The sequence below is a fragment of the Salmo salar genome, unplaced genomic scaffold (genome assembly GCF_905237065.1).
Source record: "Salmo salar unplaced genomic scaffold, Ssal_v3.1, whole genome shotgun sequence".
NCBI lineage: Eukaryota > Metazoa > Chordata > Actinopteri > Salmoniformes > Salmonidae > Salmo > Salmo salar.
This window is the reverse complement of record NW_025547693.1, coordinates 15,591-32,577: the sequence shown is the minus strand read 5'-3', so window position 1 is coordinate 32,577 and position 16,987 is coordinate 15,591. Positions and strand designations below refer to the sequence as shown.

The window sequence follows — 16,987 nt, the reverse complement described above, 5'->3', positions numbered from 1 at the left end:
TCATGTGTTTGAATCCCATCCTCATCGAGCAACCAAAAAAATAAGACCTTTTTTATGGCACTGTAAGATTTTGACTTACGCAAACATTGGTAAGATGGCCGACTGCCACCGCAAGAGCACAGAACTTGGTATCTGAGTGGTGAAGGCGATGAACTACATGTGTAGATTGGAAAACCAACCTCTTCGCAAATGTTTTTTTATTTCTTCTCTTGCATGGCCCCACATGAATATAGAATCCCTGCACACTCCTAGAGCGACTGATAAGATTCAGGTATTGAAGAATAGCTTTACCAAGGGCAACCTCAACGATGGGATTTGAACCAACACCTCCACACACTTAATCAAGCACTTTAGACCACTCAGCCTGACAACACATTTGTTAAATGTCTCGATGGGATCGACACATGGCCCTGCCGTTGCAATGCCTAACTTTCATCGATTTCAATCATGGGTTTACATACAGCAACTACAGTTTGTGGTGGAAAATACCACGTGTGTACAAACGGATGAGGTGGCCGAGTGGTTAAGGCGATGGACTGCTAATCCATTGTGCTCTGCATTCATGTGTTTGAATCCCATCCTCATCGAGCAACCAAAAAAATAAGACCTTTTTTATGGCACTGTAAGATTTTGACTTACGCAAACATTGGTAAGATGGCCGACTGCCACCGCAAGAGCACAGAACTTGGTATCTGAGTGGTGAAGGCGATGAACTACATGTGTAGATTGGAAAACCAACCTCTTCGCAAATGTTTTTTTATTTCTTCTCTTGCATGGCCCCACATGAATATAGAATCCCTGCACACTCCTAGAGCGACTGATAAGATTCAGGTATTGAAGAATAGCTTTACCAAGGGCAACCTCAACGATGGGATTTGAACCAACACCTCCACACACTTAATCAAGCACTTTAGACCACTCAGCCTGACAACACATTTGTTAAATGTCTCGATGGGATCGACACATGGCCCTGCCGTTGCAATGCCTAACTTTCATTGATTTCAATCATGGGTTTACATACAGCAACTACAGTTTGTGGTGGAAAATACCACATGTGTACAAACGGATGAGGTGGCCGAGTGGTTAAGGCGATGGACTGCTAATCCATTGTGCTCTGCATTCATGGGTTCGAATCCCATCCTCATCGAGCAACCAAAAAAATAAGACCTTTTTTATGGCACTGTAAGATTTTGACTTACGCAAACATTGGTAAGATGGCCGACTGCCACCGCAAGAGCACAGAACTTGGTATCTGAGTGGTGAAGGCGATGAACTACATGTGTAGATTGGAAAACCAACCTCTTCGCAAATGTTTTTTTATTTCTTCTCTTGCATGGCCCCACATGAATATAGAATCCCTGCACACTCCTAGAGCGACTGATAAGATTCAGGTATTGAAGAAAAGCTTTACCAAGGGCAACCTCAACGATGGGATTTGAACCAACACCTCCACACACTTAATCAAGCACTTTAGACCACTCAGCCTGACAACACATTTGTTAAATGTCTCGATGGGATCGACACATGGCCCTGCCGTTGCAATGCCTAACTTTCATCGATTTCAATCATGGGTTTACATACAGAAACTACAGTTTGTGGTGGAAAATACCACATGTGTACAAACGGATGAGGTGGCCGAGTGGTTAAGGCGATGGACTGCTAATCCATTGTGCTCTGCATTCATGTGTTTGAATCCCATCCTCATCGAGCAACCAAAAAAATAAGACCTTTTTTATGGCACTGTAAGATTTTGACTTACGCAAACATTGGTAAGATGGCCGACTGCCACCGCAAGAGCACAGAACTTGGTATCTGAGTGGTGAAGGCGATGAACTACATGTGTAGATTGGAAAACCAACCTCTTCGCAAATGTTTTTTTATTTCTTCTCTTGCATGGCCCCACATGAATATAGAATCCCTGCACACTCCTAGAGCGACTGATAAGATTCAGGTATTGAAGAAAAGCTTTACCAAGGGCAACCTCAACGGTGGGATTTGAACCAACACCTCCACACACTTAATCAAGCACTTTAGACCACTCAGCCTGACAACACATTTGTTAAATGTCTCGATGGGATCGACACATGGCCCTGCCGTTGCAATGCCTAACTTTCATCGATTTCAATCATGGGTTTACATACAGAAACTACAGTTTGTGGTGGAAAATACCACATGTGTACAAACGGATGAGGTGGCCGAGTGGTTAAGGCGATGGACTGCTAATCCATTGTGCTCTGCATTCATGTGTTTGAATCCCATCCTCATCGAGCAACCAAAAAAATAAGACCTTTTTTATGGCACTGTAAGATTTTGACTTACGCAAACATTGGTAAGATGGCCGACTGCCACCGCAAGAGCACAGAACTTGGTATCTGAGTGGTGAAGGCGATGAACTACATGTGTAGATTGGAAAACCAACCTCTTCGCAAATGTTTTTTTATTTCTTCTCTTGCATGGCCCCACATGAATATAGAATCCCTGCACACTCCTAGAGCGACTGATAAGATTCAGGTATTGAAGAATAGCTTTACCAAGGGCAACCTCAACGATGGGATTTGAACCAACACCTCCACACACTTAATCAAGCACTTTAGACCACTCAGCCTGACAACACATTTGTTAAATGTCTCGATGGGATCGACACATGGCCCTGCCGTTGCAATGCCTAACTTTCATCGATTTCAATCATGGGTTTACATACAGCAACTACAGTTTGTGGTGGAAAATACCACATGTGTACAAACGGATGAGGTGGCCGAGTGGTTAAGGCGATGGACTGCTAATCCATTGTGCTCTGCATTCATGTGTTTGAATCCCATCCTCATCGAGCAACCAAAAAAATAAGACCTTTTTTATGGCACTGTAAGATTTTGACTTACGCAAACATTGGTAAGATGGCCGACTGCCACCGCAAGAGCACAGAACTTGGTATCTGAGTGGTGAAGGCGATGAACTACATGTGTAGATTGGAAAACCAACCTCTTCGCAAATGTTTTTTTATTTCTTCTCTTGCATGGCCCCACATGAATATAGAATCCCTGCACACTCCTAGAGCGACTGATAAGATTCAGGTATTGAAGAATAGCTTTACCAAGGGCAACCTCAACGGTGGGATTTGAACCAACACCTCCACACACTTAATCAAGCACTTTAGACCACTCAGCCTGACAACACATTTGTTAAATGTCTCGATGGGATCGACACATGGCCCTGCCGTTGCAATGCCTAACTTTCATCGATTTCAATCATGGGTTTACATACAGCAACTACAGTTTGTGGTTGAAAATACCACATGTGTACAAACGGATGAGGTGGCCGAGTGGTTAAGGCGATGGACTGCTAATCCATTGTGCTCTGCATGCATGGGTTCGAATCCCATCCTCATCGAGCAACCAAAAAAATAAGACCTTTTTTATGGCACTGTAAGATTTTGACTTACGCAAACATTGGTAAGATGGCCGACTGCCACCGCAAGAGCACAGAACTTGGTATCTGAGTGGTGAAGGCGATGAACTACATGTGTAGATTGGAAAACCAACCTCTTCGCAAATGTTTTTTTTATTTCTTCTCTTGCATGGCCCCACATGAATATAGAATCCCTGCACACTCCTAGAGCAACTGATAAGATTCAGGTATTGAAGAAAAGCTTTACCAAGGGCAACCTCAATGATGGGATTTGAACCAACACCTCCACACACTTAATCAAGCACTTTAGACCACTCAGCCTGACAACACATTTGTTAAATGTCTCGATGGGATCGACACATGGCCCTGCCGTTGCAATGCCTAACTTTCATCGATTTCAATCATGGGTTTACATACAGCAACTACAGTTTGTGGTGGAAAATACCACATGTGTACAAACGGATGAGGTGGCCGAGTGGTTAAGGCGATGGACTGCTAATCCATTGTGCTCTGCATTCATGGGTTCGAATCCCATCCTCATCGAGCAACCAAAAAATAAGACCTTTTTATGGCACTGTAAGATTTTGACTTACGCAAACATTGGTAAGATGGCCGACTGCCACCGCAAGAGCACAGAACTTGGTATCTGAGTGGTGAAGGCGATGAACTACATGTGTAGATTGGAAAACCAACCTCTTCGCAAATGTTTTTTTATTTCTTCTCTTGCATGGCCCCACATGAATATAGAATCCCTGCACACTCCTAGAGCGACTGATAAGATTCAGGTATTGAAGAATAGCTTTACCAAGGGCAACCTCAACGATGGGATTTGAACCAACACCTCCACACACTTAATCAAGCACTTTAGACCACTCAGCCTGACAACACATTTGTTAAATGTCTCGATGGGATCGACACATGGCCCTGCCGTTGCAATGCCTAACTTTCATCGATTTCAATCATGGGTTTACATACAGCAACTACAGTTTGTGGTGGAAAATACCACATGTGTACAAACGGATGAGGTGGCCGAGTGGTTAAGGCGATGGACTGCTAATCCATTGTGCTCTGCATGCATGGGTTCGAATCCCATCCTCATCGAGCAACCAAAAAAATAAGACCTTTTTTATGGCACTGTAAGATTTTGACTTACGCAAACATTGGTAAGATGGCCGACTGCCACCGCAAGAGCACAGAACTTGGTATCTGAGTGGTGAAGGCGATGAACTACATGTGTAGATTGGAAAACCAACCTCTTCGCAAATGTTTTTTTATTTCTTCTCTTGCATGGCCCCACATGAATATAGAATCCCTGCACACTCCTAGAGCAACTGATAAGATTCAGGTATTGAAGAAAAGCTTTACCAAGGGCAACCTCAACGATGGGATTTGAACCAACACCTCCACACACTTAATCAAGCACTTTAGACCACTCAGCCTGACAACACATTTGTTAAATGTCTCGATGGGATCGACACATGGCCCTGCCGTTGCAATGCCTAACTTTCATCGATTTCAATCATGGGTTTACATACAGCAACTACAGTTTGTGGTGGAAAATACCACATGTGTACAAACGGATGAGGTGGCCGAGTGGTTAAGGCGATGGACTGCTAATCCATTGTGCTCTGCATTCATGTGTTTGAATCCCATCCTCATCGAGCAACCAAAAAAATAAGACCTTTTTATGGCACTGTAAGATTTTGACTTACGCAAACATTGGTAAGATGGCCGACTGCCACCGCAAGAGCACAGAACTTGGTATCTGAGTGGTGAAGGCGATGAACTACATGTGTAGATTGGAAAACCAACCTCTTCGCAAATGTTTTTTTATTTCTTCTCTTGCATGGCCCCACATGAATATAGAATCCCTGCACACTCCTAGAGCAACTGATAAGATTCAGGTATTGAAGAATAGCTTTACCAAGGGCAACCTCAACGGTGGGATTTGAACCGACACCTCCACACACTTAATCAAGCACTTTAGACCACTCAGCCTGACAACACATTTGTTAAATGTCTCGATGGGATCGACACATGGCCCTGCCGTTGCAATGCCTAACTTTCATCGATTTCAATCATGGGTTTACATACAGCAACTACAGTTTGTGGTGGAAAATACCACATGTGTACAAACGGATGAGGTGGCCGAGTGGTTAAGGCGATGGACTGCTAATCCATTGTGCTCTGCATGCATGGGTTCGAATCCCATCCTCATCGAGCAACCAAAAAAATAAGACCTTTTTTATGGCACTGTAAGATTTTGACTTACGCAAACATTGGTAAGATGGCCGACTGCCACCGCAAGAGCACAGAACTTGGTATCTGAGTGGTGAAGGCGATGAACTACATGTGTAGATTGGAAAACCAACCTCTTCGCAAATGTTTTTTTATTTCTTCTCTTGCATGGCCCCACATGAATATAGAATCCCTGCACACTCCTAGAGCGACTGATAAGATTCAGGTATTGAAGAAAAGCTTTACCAAGGGCAACCTCAATGATGGGATTTGAACCAACACCTCCACACACTTAATCAAGCACTTTAGACCACTCAGCCTGACAACACATTTGTTAAATGTCTCGATGGGATCGACACATGGCCCTGCCGTTGCAATGCCTAACTTTCATCGATTTCAATCATGGGTTTACATACAGAAACTACAGTTTGTGGTGGAAAATACCACTTGTGTACAAACGGATGAGGTGGCCGAGTGGTTAAGGCGATGGACTGCTAATCCATTGTGCTCTGCATTCATGTGTTTGAATCCCATCCTCATCGAGCAACCAAAAAATAAGACCTTTTTTATGGCACTGTAAGATTTTGACTTACGCAAACATTGGTAAGATGGCCGACTGCCACCGCAAGAGCACAGAACTTGGTATCTGAGTGGTGAAGGCGATGAACTACATGTGTAGATTGGAAAACCAACCTCTTCGCAAATGTTTTTTTATTTCTTCTCTTGCATGGCCCCACATGAATATAGAATCCCTGCACACTCCTAGAGCAACTGATAAGATTCAGGTATTGAAGAATAGCTTTACCAAGGGCAACCTCAACGATGGGATTTGAACCGACACCTCCACACACTTAATCAAGCACTTTAGACCACTCAGCCTGACAACACATTTGTTAAATGTCTCGATGGGATCGACACATGGCCCTGCCGTTGCAATGCCTAACTTTCATCGTTTTCAATCATGGGTTTACATACAGCAACTACAGTTTGTGGTGGAAAATACCACGTGTGTACAAGCGGATGAGGTGGCCGAGTGGTTAAGGCGATGGACTGCTAATCCATTGTGCTCTGCATGCATGGGTTCGAATCCCATCCTCATCGAGCAACCAAAAAATAAGACCTTTTTTATGGCACTGTAAGATTTTGACTTACGCAAACATTGGTAAGATGGCCGACTGCCACCGCAAGAGCACAGAACTTGGTATCTGAGTGGTGAAGGCGATGAACTACATGTGTAGATTGGAAAACCAACCTCTTCGCAAATGTTTTTTTATTTCTTCTCTTGCATGGCCCCACATGAATATAGAATCCCTGCACACTCCTAGAGCGACTGATAAGATTCAGGTATTGAAGAAAAGCTTTACCAAGGGCAACCTCAACGATGGGATTTGAACCAACACCTCCACACACTTAATCAAGCACTTTAGACCACTCAGCCTGACAACACATTTGTTAAATGTCTCGATGGGATCGACACATGGCCCTGCCGTTGCAATGCCTAACTTTCATCGATTTCAATCATGGGTTTACATACAGCAACTACAGTTTGTGGTGGAAAATACCACTTGTGTACAAACGGATGAGGTGGCCGAGTGGTTAAGGCGATGGACTGCTAATCCATTGTGCTCTGCATTCATGTGTTCGAATCCCATCCTCATCGAGCAACCAAAAAAATAAGACCTTTTTATGGCACTGTAAGATTTTGACTTACGCAAACATTGGTAAGATGGCCGACTGCCACCGCAAGAGCACAGAACTTGGTATCTGAGTGGTGAAGGCGATGAACTACATGTGTAGATTGGAAAACCAACCTCTTCGCAAATGTTTTTTTATTTCTTCTCTTGCATGGCCCCACATGAATATAGAATCCCTGCACACTCCTAGAGCAACTGATAAGATTCAGGTATTGAAGAATAGCTTTACCAAGGGCAACCTCAACGATGGGATTTGAACCGACACCTCCACACACTTAATCAAGCACTTTAGACCACTCAGCCTGACAACACATTTGTTAAATGTCTCGATGGGATGGACACATGGCCCTGCCGTTGCAATGCCTAACTTTCATCGATTTCAATCATGGGTTTACATACAGCAACTACAGTTTGTGGTGGAAAATACCACGTGTGTACAAACGGATGAGGTGGCCGAGTGGTTAAGGCGATGGACTGCTAATCCATTGTGCTCTGCATGCATGGGTTCGAATCCCATCCTCATCGAACAACCAAAAAAATAAGACCTTTTTATGGCACTGTAAGATTTTGACTTACGCAAACATTGGTAAGATGGCCGACTGCCACCGCAAGAGCACAGAACTTGGTATCTGAGTGGTGAAGGCGATGAACTACATGTGTAGATTGGAAAACCAACCTCTTCGCAAATGTTTTTTTATTTCTTCTCTTGCATGGCCCCACATGAATATAGAATCCCTGCACACTCCTAGAGCAACTGATAAGATTCAGGTATTGAAGAAAAGCTTTACCAAGGGCAACCTCAACGATGGGATTTGAACCAACACCTCCACACACTTAATCAAGCACTTTAGACCACTCAGCCTGACAACACATTTGTTAAATGTCTCGATGGGATCGACACATGGCCCTGCCGTTGCAATGCCTAACTTTCATCGATTTCAATCATGGGTTTACATACAGCAACTACAGTTTGTGGTGGAAAATACCACATGTGTACAAACGGATGAGGTGGCCGAGTGGTTAAGGCGATGGACTGCTAATCCATTGTGCTCTGCATGCATGGGTTCGAATCCCATCCTCATCGAGCAACCAAAAAATAAGACCTTTTTTATGGCACTGTAAGATTTTGACTTACGCAAACATTGGTAAGATGGCCGACTGCCACCGCAAGAGCACAGAACTTGGTATCTGAGTGGTGAAGGCGATGAACTACATGTGTAGATTGGAAAACCAACCTCTTCGCAAATGTTTTTTTATTTCTTCTCTTGCATGGCCCCACATGAATATAGAATCCCTGCACACTCCTAGAGCAACTGATAAGATTCAGGTATTGAAGAATAGCTTTACCAAGGGCAACCTCAACGATGGGATTTGAACCAACACCTCCACACACTTAATCAAGCACTTTAGACCACTCAGCCTGACAACACATTTGTTAAATGTCTCGATGGGATCGACACATGGCCCTGCCGTTGCAATGCCTAACTTTCATCGATTTCAATCATGGGTTTACATACAGCAACTACAGTTTGTGGTGGAAAATACCACATGTGTACAAACGGATGAGGTGGCCGAGTGGTTAAGGCGATGGACTGCTAATCCATTGTGCTCTGCATTCATGTGTTCGAATCCCATCCTCATCGAGCAACCAAAAAAATAAGACCTTTTTTATGGCACTGTAAGATTTTGACTTACGCAAACATTGGTAAGATGGCCGACTGCCACCGCAAGAGCACAGAACTTGGTATCTGAGTGGTGAAGGCGATGAACTACATGTGTAGATTGGAAAACCAACCTCTTCGCAAATGTTTTTTTATTTCTTCTCTTGCATGGCCCCACATGAATATAGAATCCCTGCACACTCCTAGAGCAACTGATAAGATTCAGGTATTGAAGAATAGCTTTACCAAGGGCAACCTCAACGATGGGATTTGAACCGACACCTCCACACACTTAATCAAGCACTTTAGACCACTCAGCCTGACAACACATTTGTTAAATGTCTCGATGGGATCGACACATGGCCCTGCCGTTGCAATGCCTAACTTTCATCGATTTCAAGCATGGGTTTACATACAGAAACTACAGTTTGTGGTGGAAAATACCACATGTGTACAAACGGATGAGGTGGCCGAGTGGTTAAGGCGATGGACTGCTAATCCATTGTGCTCTGCATTCATGGGTTCGAATCCCATCCTCATCGAGCAACCAAAAAATAAGACCTTTTTATGGCACTGTAAGATTTTGACTTACGCAAACATTGGTAAGATGGCCGACTGCCACCGCAAGAGCACAGAACTTGGTATCTGAGTGGTGAAGGCGATGAACTACATGTGTAGATTGGAAAACCAACCTCTTCGCAAATGTTTTTTTATTTCTTCTCTTGCATGGCCCCACATGAATATAGAATCCCTGCACACTCCTAGAGCAACTGATAAGATTCAGGTATTGAAGAAAAGCTTTACCAAGGGCAACCTCAATGATGGGATTTGAACCAACACCTCCACACACTTAATCAAGCACTTTAGACCACTCAGCCTGACAACACATTTGTTAAATGTCTCGATGGGATCGACACATGGCCCTGCCGTTGCAATGCCTAACTTTCATCGATTTCAATCATGGGTTTACATACAGCAACTACAGTTTGTGGTGGAAAATATCACTTGTGTACAAACGGATGAGGTGGCCGAGTGGTTAAGGCGATGGACTGCTATTCCATTGTGCTCTGCATGCATGGGTTCGAATCCCATCCTCATCGAGCAACCCAAAAAATAAGACTTTTTTTTATGGCACTGTAAGATTTTGACTTACGCAAACATTGGTAAGATGGCCGACTGCCACCGCAAGAGCACAGAACTTGGTATCTGAGTGGTGAAGGCGATGAACTACATGTGTAGATTGGAAAACCAACCTCTTCGCAAATGTTTTTTTATTTCTTCTCTTGCATGGCCCCACATGAATATAGAATCCCTGCACACTCCTAGAGCAACTGATAAGATTCAGGTATTGAAGAATAGCTTTACCAAGGGCAACCTCAACGATGGGATTTGAACCAACACCTCCACACACTTAATCAAGCACTTTAGACCACTCAGCCTGACAACACATTTGTTAAATGTCTCGATGGGATCGACACATGGCCCTGCCGTTGCAATGCCTAACTTTCATCGATTTCAATCATGGGTTTACATACAGCAACTACAGTTTGTGGTGGAAAATACCACATGTGTACAAACGGATGAGGTGGCCGAGTGGTTAAGGCGATGGACTGCTAATCCATTGTGCTCTGCATGCATGGGTTCGAATCCCATCCTCATCGAGCAACCAAAAAATAAGACCTTTTTATGGCACTGTAAGATTTTGACTTACGCAAACATTGGTAAGATGGCCGACTGCCACCGCAAGAGCACAGAACTTGGTATCTGAGTGGTGAAGGCGATGAACTACATGTGTAGATTGGAAAACCAACCTCTTCGCAAATGTTTTTTTATTTCTTCTCTTGCATGGCCCCACATGAATATAGAATCCCTGCACACTCCTAGAGCAACTGATAAGATTCAGGTATTGAAGAATAGCTTTACCAAGGGCAACCTCAACGATGGGATTTGAACCAACACCTCCACACACTTAATCAAGCACTTTAGACCACTCAGCCTGACAACACATTTGTTAAATGTCTCGATGGGATCGACACATGGCCCTGCCGTTGCAATGCCTAACTTTCATCGATTTCAATCATGGGTTTACATACAGCAACTACAGTTTGTGGTGGAAAATACCACTTGTGTACAAACGGATGAGGTGGCCGAGTGGTTAAGGCGATGGACTGCTAATCCATTGTGCTCTGCATGCATGGGTTCGAATCCCATCCTCATCGAGCAACCAAAAAAATTGGACATCTTTTATGGCACTGTAAGATTTTGACTTACGCAAACGTTGGTAAGATGGCCGACTGCCACCAACAAGAGCACAGAACTTGGTATCTGAGTGGTGAAGGCGATGAACTACATGTGTAGATTGGAAAACCAACCTCTTCGCAACAGTTTTTTTACTTCTTCTCTTGCATGGCCCCACATGAATATAGAATCCCTGCACACTCCTAGAGCAACTGATAAGATTCAGGTATTGAAGAATAGCTTTACCAAGGGCAACCTCAACGTTGGGATTTGAACCAACACCTCCACACACTTAATCAAGCACTTTAGACCACTCAGCCTGACAACACATTTGTTAAATGTCTCGATGGGATCGACACATGGCCCTGCCGTTGCAATGCCTAACTTTCATCGATTTCAATCATGGGTTTACATACAGCAACTACAGTTTGTGGTGGAAAATACCACTTGTGTACCAACGGATGAGGTGGCCGAGTGGTTAAGGCGATGGACTGCTAATCCATTGTGCTCTGCATGCATGGGTTCGAATCCCATCCTCATCGAGCAACCAAAAAAATTGGACATCTTTTATGGCACTGTAAGATTTTGACTTACGCAAACGTTGGTAAGATGGCCGACTGCCACCAACAAGAGCACAGAACTTGGTATCTGAGTGGTGAAGGCGATGAACTACATGTGTAGATTGGAAAACCAACCTCTTCGCAACAGTTTTTTTACTTCTTCTCTTGCATGGCCCCACATGAATATAGAATCCCTGCACACTCCTAGAGCAACTGATAAGATTCAGGTATTGAAGAATAGCTTTACCAAGGGCAACCTCAACGATGGGATTTGAACCAACACCTCCACACACTTAATCAAGCACTTTAGACCACTCAGCCTGACAACACATTTGTTAAATGTCTCGATGGGATCGACACATGGCCCTGCCGTTGCAATGCCTAACTTTCATCGATTTCAATCATGGGTTTACATACAGCAACTACAGTTTGTGGTGGAAAATACCACTTGTGTACAAACGGATGAGGTGGCCGAGTGGTTAAGGCGATGGACTGCTAATCCATTGTGCTCTGCATTCATGTGTTTGAATCCCATCCTCATCGAGCAACCAAAAAAATAAGACCTTTTTATGGCACTGTAAGATTTTGACTTACGCAAACATTGGTAAGATGGCCGACTGCCACCGCAAGAGCACAGAACTTGGTATCTGAGTGGTGAAGGCGATGAACTACATGTGTAGATTGGAAAACCAACCTCTTCGCAAATGTTTTTTTATTTCTTCTCTTGCATGGCCCCACATGAATATAGAATCCCTGCACACTCCTAGAGCAACTGATAAGATTCAGGTATTGAAGAATAGCTTTACCAAGGGCAACCTCAACGATGGGATTTGAACCAACACCTCCACACACTTAATCAAGCACTTTAGACCACTCAGCCTGACAACACATTTGTTAAATGTCTCGATGGGATCGACACATGGCCCTGCCGTTGCAATGCCTAACTTTCATCGATTTCAATCATGGGTTTACATACAGCAACTACAGTTTGTGGTGGAAAATACCACTTGTGTACAAACGGATGAGGTGGCCGAGTGGTTAAGGCGATGGACTGCTAATCCATTGTGCTCTGCATTCATGGGTTTGAATCCCATCCTCATCGAGCAACCAAAAAAATAAGACCTTTTTTATGGCACTGTAAGATTTTGACTTACGCAAACATTGGTAAGATGGCCGACTGCCACCGCAAGAGCACAGAACTTGGTATCTGAGTGGTGAAGGCGATGAACTACATGTGTAGATTGGAAAACCAACCTCTTCGCAAATGTTTTTTTATTTCTTCTCTTGCATGGCCCCACATGAATATAGAATCCCTGCACACTCCTAGAGCAACTGATAAGATTCAGGTATTGAAGAATAGCTTTACCAAGGGCAACCTCAACGGTGGGATTTGAACCAACACCTCCACACACTTAATCAAGCACTTTAGACCACTCAGCCTGACAACACATTTGTTAAATGTCTCGATGGGATCGACACATGGCCCTGCCGTTGCAATGCCTAACTTTCATCGATTTCAATCATGGGTTTACATACAGCAACTACAGTTTGTGGTGGAAAATACCACTTGTGTACAAACGGATGAGGTGGCCGAGTGGTTAAGGCGATGGACTGCTAATCCATTGTGCTCTGCATTCATGGGTTTGAATCCCATCCTCATCGAGCAACCAAAAAAATAAGACCTTTTTTATGGCACTGTAAGATTTTGACTTACGCAAACATTGGTAAGATGGCCGACTGCCACCGCAAGAGCACAGAACTTGGTATCTGAGTGGTGAAGGCGATGAACTACATGTGTAGATTGGAAAACCAACCTCTTCGCAAATGTTTTTTTATTTCTTCTCTTGCATGGCCCCACATGAATATAGAATCCCTGCACACTCCTAGAGCAACTGATAAGATTCAGGTATTGAAGAATAGCTTTACCAAGGGCAACCTCAACGATGGGATTTGAACCAACACCTCCACACACTTAATCAAGCACTTTAGACCACTCAGCCTGACAACACATTTGTTAAATGTCTCGATGGGATCGACACATGGCCCTGCCGTTGCAATGCCTAACTTTCATCGTTTTCAATCATGGGTTTACATACAGCAACTACAGTTTGTGGTGGAAAATACCACGTGTGTACAAACGGATGAGGTGGCCGAGTGGTTAAGGCGATGGACTGCTAATCCATTGTGCTCTGCATGCATGGGTTCGAATCCCATCCTCATCGAGCAACCAAAAAATAAGACCTTTTTTATGGCACTGTAAGATTTTGACTTACGCAAACATTGGTAAGATGGCCGACTGCCACCGCAAGAGCACAGAACTTGGTATCTGAGTGGTGAAGGCGATGAACTACATGTGTAGATTGGAAAACCAACCTCTTCGCAAATGTTTTTTTATTTCTTCTCTTGCATGGCCCCACATGAATATAGAATCCCTGCACACTCCTAGAGCAACTGATAAGATTCAGGTATTGAAGAATAGCTTTACCAAGGGCAACCTCAACGGTGGGATTTGAACCAACACCTCCACACACTTAATCAAGCACTTTAGACCACTCAGCCTGACAACACATTTGTTAAATGTCTCGATGGGATCGACACATGGCCCTGCCGTTGCAATGCCTAACTTTCATCGATTTCAATCATGGGTTTACATACAGCAACTACAGTTTGTGGTGGAAAATACCACTTGTGTACAAACGGATGAGGTGGCCGAGTGGTTAAGGCGATGGACTGCTAATCCATTGTGCTCTGCATGCATGGGTTCGAATCCCATCCTCATCGAGCAACCAAAAAAATAAGACCTTTTTTATGGCACTGTAAGATTTTGACTTACGCAAACATTGGTAAGATGGCCGACTGCCACCGCAAGAGCACAGAACTTGGTATCTGAGTGGTGAAGGCGATGAACTACATGTGTAGATTGGAAAACCAACCTCTTCGCAAATGTTTTTTTATTTCTTCTCTTGCATGGCCCCACATGAATATAGAATCCCTGCACACTCCTAGAGCGACTGATAAGATTCAGGTATTGAAGAATAGCTTTACCAAGGGCAACCTCAACGGTGGGATTTGAACCAACACCTCCACACACTTAATCAAGCACTTTAGACCACTCAGCCTGACAACACATTTGTTAAATGTCTCGATGGGATCGACACATGGCCCTGCCGTTGCAATACTTAACTTTCATTGATTTCAATCATGGGTTTACATACAGCAACTACAGTTTGTGGGGGCAACTGCCACTTGTGTACCAGCGGATAAGGTGGCCAAGTGGTTAAGGCGATGGACTGCCAATACATTGTGCTCTGCATTCATGGGTTCGAATCCCATGCTCATCGAGCAACCAAAAAATAAGACCTTTTTTATGGCACTGTAAGATTTTGACTTACGCAAACATTGGTAAGATGGCCGACTGCCACCGCAAGAGCACAGAACTTGGTATCTGAGTGGTGAAGGCGATGAACTACATGTGTAGATTGGAAAACCAACCTCTTCGCAAATGTTTTTTTATTTCTTCTCTTGCATGGCCCCACATGAATATAGAATCCCTGCACACTCCTAGAGCGACTGATAAGATTCCGGTATTGAAGAATAGCTTTACCAAGGGCAACCTCAATGGTGGGATTTGAACCAACACCTCCACACACTTAATCAAGCACTTTAGACCACTCAGCCTGACAACACATTTGTTAAATGTCTCGATGGGATCGACACATGGCCCTGCCGTTGCAATGCCTAACTTTCATCGATTTCAATCATGGGTTTACATACAGCAACTACAGTTTGTGGTGGAAAATACCACTTGTGTACAAACGGATGAGGTGGCCGAGTGGTTAAGGCGATGGACTGCTAATCCATTGTGCTCTGCATGCATGGGTTCGAATCCCATCCTCATCGAGCAACCAAAAAAATAAGACCTTTTTTATGGCACTGTAAGATTTTGACTTACGCAAACATTGGTAAGATGGCCGACTGCCACCGCAAGAGCACAGAACTTGGTATCTGAGTGGTGAAGGCGATGAACTACATGTGTAGATTGGAAAACCAACCTCTTCGCAAATGTTTTTTTATTTCTTCTCTTGCATGGCCCCACATGAATATAGAATCCCTGCACACTCCTAGAGCAACTGATAAGATTCAGGTATTGAAGAATAGCTTTACCAAGGGCAACCTCAACGGTGGGATTTGAACCGACACCTCCACACACTTAATCAAGCACTTTAGACCACTCAGCCTGACAACACATTTGTTAAATGTCTCGATGGGATCGACACATGGCCCTGCCGTTGCAATGCCTAACTTTCATCGATTTCAATCATGGGTTTACATACAGCAACTGCAGTTTGTGGGGGAAAATACCACTTGTGTACCAGCGGATAAGGTGGCCGAGTGGTTAAGGCGATGGACTGCTAATCCATTGTGCTCTGCATGCATGGGTTCGAATCCCATCCTCATCGAGCAACCAAAAAAATAAGACCTTTTTTATGGCACTGTAAGATTTTGACTTACGCAAACATTGGTAAGATGGCCGACTGCCACCGCAAGAGCACAGAACTTGGTATCTGAGTGGTGAAGGCGATGAACTACATGTGTAGATTGGAAAACCAACCTCTTCGCAAATGTTTTTTTACTTCTTCTCTTGCATGGCCCCACATGAATATAGAATCCCTGCACACTCCTAGAGCAACTGATAAGATTCAGGTATTGAAGAATAGCTTTACCAAGGGCAACCTCAACGGTGGGATTTGAACCAACACCTCCACACACTTAATCAAGCACTTTAGACCACTCAGCCTGACAACACATTTGTTAAATGTCTCGATGGGATCGACACATGGCCCTGCCGTTGCAATGCCTAACTTTCATCGATTTCAATCATGGGTTTACATACAGCAACTACAGTTTGTGGGGGAAAATACCACTTGTGTACAAACGGATGAGGTGGCCGAGTGGTTAAGGCGATGGACTGCTAATCCATTGTGCTCTGCATGCATGGGTTCGAATCCCATCCTCATCGAGCAACCAAAAAAATAAGACCTTTTTATGGCACTGTAAGATTTTGACTTACGCAAACATTGGTAAGATGGCCGACTGCCACCGCAAGAGCACAGAACTTGGTATCTGAGTGGTGAAGGCGATGAACTACATGTGTAGATTGGAAAACCAACCTCTTCGCAAATGTTTTTTT

General features: G+C 43.9%; 20 non-coding genes across 20 annotated transcripts; all 20 read left to right on the top strand.

The window, feature by feature from the left end:
- Window positions 1-1,065: 1,065 nt before the first annotated feature.
- trnas-gcu (transfer RNA serine (anticodon GCU)) lies at window positions 1,066-1,147 on the top strand. Its single transcript has one exon. It is a non-coding gene; the product is annotated as a tRNA-Ser (tRNA).
- Window positions 1,148-3,305: 2,158 nt separating this feature from the next.
- Window positions 3,306-3,387, top strand: trnas-gcu (transfer RNA serine (anticodon GCU)). The gene has a single exon. It is a non-coding gene; the product is annotated as a tRNA-Ser (tRNA).
- Window positions 3,388-3,866: 479 nt separating this feature from the next.
- Window positions 3,867-3,948, top strand: trnas-gcu (transfer RNA serine (anticodon GCU)). Its single transcript has one exon. It is a non-coding gene; the product is annotated as a tRNA-Ser (tRNA).
- Window positions 3,949-4,424: 476 nt separating this feature from the next.
- Window positions 4,425-4,506, top strand: trnas-gcu (transfer RNA serine (anticodon GCU)). Its single transcript has one exon. It is a non-coding gene; the product is annotated as a tRNA-Ser (tRNA).
- Window positions 4,507-5,543: 1,037 nt separating this feature from the next.
- On the top strand, window positions 5,544-5,625 carry trnas-gcu (transfer RNA serine (anticodon GCU)). Its single transcript has one exon. It is a non-coding gene; the product is annotated as a tRNA-Ser (tRNA).
- A 1,037-nt stretch (window positions 5,626-6,662) lies between these two features.
- Window positions 6,663-6,744, top strand: trnas-gcu (transfer RNA serine (anticodon GCU)). The gene has a single exon. It is a non-coding gene; the product is annotated as a tRNA-Ser (tRNA).
- A 1,036-nt stretch (window positions 6,745-7,780) lies between these two features.
- Window positions 7,781-7,862, top strand: trnas-gcu (transfer RNA serine (anticodon GCU)). Its single transcript has one exon. It is a non-coding gene; the product is annotated as a tRNA-Ser (tRNA).
- A 477-nt stretch (window positions 7,863-8,339) lies between these two features.
- Window positions 8,340-8,421, top strand: trnas-gcu (transfer RNA serine (anticodon GCU)). The gene has a single exon. It is a non-coding gene; the product is annotated as a tRNA-Ser (tRNA).
- Window positions 8,422-9,458: 1,037 nt separating this feature from the next.
- Window positions 9,459-9,540, top strand: trnas-gcu (transfer RNA serine (anticodon GCU)). Its single transcript has one exon. It is a non-coding gene; the product is annotated as a tRNA-Ser (tRNA).
- A 476-nt stretch (window positions 9,541-10,016) lies between these two features.
- trnas-gcu (transfer RNA serine (anticodon GCU)) lies at window positions 10,017-10,098 on the top strand. The gene has a single exon. It is a non-coding gene; the product is annotated as a tRNA-Ser (tRNA).
- Window positions 10,099-10,577: 479 nt separating this feature from the next.
- Window positions 10,578-10,659, top strand: trnas-gcu (transfer RNA serine (anticodon GCU)). The gene has a single exon. It is a non-coding gene; the product is annotated as a tRNA-Ser (tRNA).
- A 476-nt stretch (window positions 10,660-11,135) lies between these two features.
- trnas-gcu (transfer RNA serine (anticodon GCU)) lies at window positions 11,136-11,217 on the top strand. The gene has a single exon. It is a non-coding gene; the product is annotated as a tRNA-Ser (tRNA).
- Window positions 11,218-11,696: 479 nt separating this feature from the next.
- On the top strand, window positions 11,697-11,778 carry trnas-gcu (transfer RNA serine (anticodon GCU)). Its single transcript has one exon. It is a non-coding gene; the product is annotated as a tRNA-Ser (tRNA).
- Window positions 11,779-12,816: 1,038 nt separating this feature from the next.
- trnas-gcu (transfer RNA serine (anticodon GCU)) lies at window positions 12,817-12,898 on the top strand. Its single transcript has one exon. It is a non-coding gene; the product is annotated as a tRNA-Ser (tRNA).
- A 478-nt stretch (window positions 12,899-13,376) lies between these two features.
- Window positions 13,377-13,458, top strand: trnas-gcu (transfer RNA serine (anticodon GCU)). The gene has a single exon. It is a non-coding gene; the product is annotated as a tRNA-Ser (tRNA).
- A 478-nt stretch (window positions 13,459-13,936) lies between these two features.
- On the top strand, window positions 13,937-14,018 carry trnas-gcu (transfer RNA serine (anticodon GCU)). Its single transcript has one exon. It is a non-coding gene; the product is annotated as a tRNA-Ser (tRNA).
- Window positions 14,019-14,495: 477 nt separating this feature from the next.
- trnas-gcu (transfer RNA serine (anticodon GCU)) lies at window positions 14,496-14,577 on the top strand. Its single transcript has one exon. It is a non-coding gene; the product is annotated as a tRNA-Ser (tRNA).
- A 1,037-nt stretch (window positions 14,578-15,614) lies between these two features.
- On the top strand, window positions 15,615-15,696 carry trnas-gcu (transfer RNA serine (anticodon GCU)). The gene has a single exon. It is a non-coding gene; the product is annotated as a tRNA-Ser (tRNA).
- A 478-nt stretch (window positions 15,697-16,174) lies between these two features.
- On the top strand, window positions 16,175-16,256 carry trnas-gcu (transfer RNA serine (anticodon GCU)). The gene has a single exon. It is a non-coding gene; the product is annotated as a tRNA-Ser (tRNA).
- Window positions 16,257-16,734: 478 nt separating this feature from the next.
- Window positions 16,735-16,816, top strand: trnas-gcu (transfer RNA serine (anticodon GCU)). The gene has a single exon. It is a non-coding gene; the product is annotated as a tRNA-Ser (tRNA).
- Window positions 16,817-16,987: the final 171 nt, after the last annotated feature.